General features: G+C 29.3%; 1 long non-coding RNA gene across 1 annotated transcript; it reads right to left on the reverse strand.

Annotated features, from left to right (window-relative positions):
• Positions 1-377: 377 nt before the first annotated feature.
• On the reverse strand, positions 378-1563 carry LOC120269403. Its single transcript, XR_005539154.1, has 3 exons — positions 1411-1563; positions 918-1322; positions 378-620 (listed from the first exon to the last, which is right to left on the reverse strand). It is a non-coding gene; the product is annotated as an uncharacterized LOC120269403 (long non-coding RNA).
• Between the last annotated feature and the right edge of the window lie 2174 nt (positions 1564-3737).

Raw genomic sequence — 3737 nt, forward strand, 5'->3', positions numbered from 1 at the left:
GTGTACAAAATTTAACAGAGCAAGCAGGGATGAAAGGGATTGCACTTATATATATAGACACTACCGCACACAATTACTATTCACATTCTCAAAAATATGTTATCACTTCTTATTCAAATTCTCACCACTTATAAAAATTTTTAATGAGAACTCAACTACTAATAAATTATTTAATTATTGGTATGATCAATGATACCTTGACCTTTATATTGATAGAACCGTTGTGAATGGATTAGCCCCGGAGGCAATTATATTTTTTTTTTTTGGGAAAACATGAAAAAGACAAACTCAAAATCCAACAAAAGGCAACAAGTTTAAGAAATATTTCAAAGTGTTAATATAATACAATATAACTAAAGTTTACATCTATATGATCATCCAATACTTACAGAAAGCATAAAATTGAATAAGTTAAGACGAAATTGAAGACATGTCATGGTTCTGCATCTCTCTTCACCCACATGTATTGCTGACCAAAATGAGTACCTCAAACAGTGGATTTATCAAAATTAACCAAGATATTCACTCCAATAACTTCACTTGTTCCACATTCCTTATCGATATAAATATTAACACTTTCTCTATTGTCTTAACCATTTCATCAACCAATTTAAATGCACCTGATAAGTACAAGGATAAACAAATGTATTCAAATTTGTATGCACTAAACAAGACCTGCATACTCACCAATTATTGTCATTCAAGCGTTCTACTAGCAAAATTAATCATAATTCAACCAAAAAAACTCAAAAAGCAACTCAAAAACACACAAAAACACCCGCATCCACAACATTAGAAACCAAATGCCATCAATAATAAATAAGAAATTAAAAAAAAAATCCAAAGTAGTGATTCCGGTTTTTTTCAAAACCAAATAGCAAGGTGATGGAGATGTTATTAGAGATGTGGATTAGTACCTGAATTGATGGATATCATCATTCTAGTGTGGGCAAAGATCGTTGATGGGGTTTTTAGGGGTGCGTCGGCCAGGCGAAGGTTGATGGATGTGTCGAGCAAGAACATCAAGGTGGCGGCGGAGGGAAAGAACATCAAGGCGGCGGATGTCATCGCCATCGAGAACACAACACCGGTGGAGGGTTCCTAGAGGCAGTTAAGAGCGGGGAGAAAAGAGGACTTATAGCTGCCGCTAGGGCCGATGATGCCAACAATGGAGGCCTTGGGGATTTCCAAGCTGATTCATTTCAAGATCGCCTCTCCGGTCTCCGATCGCCATTCCAATCTCTCAACCTGGATCATGGCTTCTTCTTCTCCGATTCGTACCTCCATGGCGTCATTTCCCAACAATCGCTCGCTGGCTTCCCCTGCAAGGCAATGAAAACTCATCAGCTATGGATTCATGGTGAAAATTATGGAGAAATTTGGAATTTAGGAAGTGAATGAAGGGTTTACGTGACGCCGGAGTTGAACCCATGAATCACGGAGAGAGAGAGAGAGAGAGAAAGGAATGAGGGGAGTGAGATGTGGAGTGCTTTAGTTATTATTATTATTATCTTATTGAGCCGGTTGTGTTAAACCGGCTTGAAAAGATGTTGGAAATTTTCAATCTCCCCATTAGAGCCGGTTTTTTTAAAACCCCTCTACATGTCTGCCTCTACAGCCATAAAATGACGTAGTGTCTCTTCTATCACTAAAGGCTCACCAACTATCTTACATGATTTTTCCTTTCTGTTTTTATTTTGACTTTCACTGCATATGTTTTTTTTCTTTTTCTTTTTTTTTTCTGTGGTTCCCATGAGAGATGATGACCCATGTTTACGTTGTTATTATTTTAAGTGGCTCAAAATTTTTCACAGAAGTTAATTTCCTCACGGTTTTTCTCAAATTGACTCTCAAGAGTGTCTTGTGGTTCACGTGTCATCCAACTTCATTATCATCGAACTCATGGTTTTCCATTGTCTTTCATAATTAACTTGGCAAACATTTATTACATTGTTTTGAATTAAAATAAACAATGATGTAAATATATTGACTAAATATTTTTTAAAAAATTTAGAAAAAAAAACTAGTGGTTCAAGAACTAGATTTTATTTTGTGATTGCTCGACATCAAGGGCCATATATAATGTTTCTTTGTCTTTATTAAAAAATTGACTGAGAAGTCAATATAACTTGCAAGACAAGTCGAATTGGATTTGAATTGCATTTGAAAAAGTACCACACATGTTACATGCACTGCGTTGTTTTCCACCTTTTTGTTAATAAATTATTGGTTAATGAAATCTTCGTTCCTCACATTTTTAGTTCATAAATTTCTATTAACTTTTTTTATTTTTACTTGCAGGCAATAATATTAACAGTAATGAATTCAAGAATTAAATTAACAAATTGTTCAATTTGATATTTGAACTTTGAAAATATTCAATATAGTTATAATTTGATAAGTGATCCAATCAAATTATATTCTACTCTACGAACTAAATTAATTGATCTCATTTTGTTACATTGATATCTTTAAATTGTTGTAAAAATTAAAAAAATTTCAAATCAACGAACAAGAATAAATAATTATATGTTCATATTATTTAACATTTTAAAAATATAAAGAGCTAAAATATGATACATATTAAAAGTTGAATAATAAGCATTTAGGACTTAATTTTAAAAAGATATTAATTTAAAAAAATAATAAAACATAATTAAAAATAACAACAACAAGCAACAATGACATAAACTAATTAGATATCCACAAAATAAAATCTAATAATGAATCATTCATCAAAAGCTCTTCTTTCTTTTTTATGGGTTCCACTAGTTTTTAATATATATATTTTTTAAATTACCGGTCTCACTAATTTTTTAATATTAAAATTTATTTATTTTTTAAAACCGTGTTGGGTCATTCTAGTTTTTTACATTTAAAAATAATTTTACACTGAAGCTCTTATAATTGCATAAAATTTTTTGTAACTAGTTTTATTCTCACTTCTATTCTCTTATTTATACTTTCACTAATTCTAATAGATAAAAATTATAGGTAATATTTTCTCAAAATTTTAAATAAAAATTGTTGTGTTTAAAATTTTTATATATATAGAAATTAAAATTATCTCTAAATATAGAATAGTCAAACATGCAACTGTTAGGGTAAGTTAGATGGAGAGCATTATTGGAGATTGATGGGATGAATTATTGGTGGTAGGTGGCATCTACTCCATTCACAATAGCCATTGGATCAAATTGATCATAACCTTCGATTTTAATTTTTATATATATAAAAAATTTTAATCATAATAATTTTTATCTTCTAAATTTTTAACTGAATATTACTCATAATTTTTATATGTTAAAATTAGTGAAAGTAGAAATAGGAAAGTAGAAGTGGGAATAAAACTAGTTAAAAGAAATTTTATGAAATTATAAGGGCTCCAATGTAAAATTATTTTTTAATTTAAAAAGCTAGTAGGGCTCACTGCGGTTTAAAAAAAAATAAAATTTAATATTAAAAAACTAATGCTATGTGCAGGTTTTTTAAAAAAATAAAATTTATTAAAATTAAAATTAAATATTAAAAAATTGAAAGGTGTCTATATTAGTAAATAATTATAAAAATATCTATATATATATATTAATAATTAATTAAAAAATAATATTAAAATAAAAAAGCCTCAAGGGGATCTCAACATTCACTAAATAATTAATTAGATTAGATTAAATTTTTTTAATAAATCTTTGAACTTAAACATGCTAAAATCCCAACTAGCTACTCTATAAATAGAC

Source organism: Dioscorea cayenensis, chromosome 9, assembly GCF_009730915.1.
Source record: "Dioscorea cayenensis subsp. rotundata cultivar TDr96_F1 chromosome 9, TDr96_F1_v2_PseudoChromosome.rev07_lg8_w22 25.fasta, whole genome shotgun sequence".
Classification (NCBI taxonomy): domain Eukaryota; kingdom Viridiplantae; phylum Streptophyta; class Magnoliopsida; order Dioscoreales; family Dioscoreaceae; genus Dioscorea; species Dioscorea cayenensis.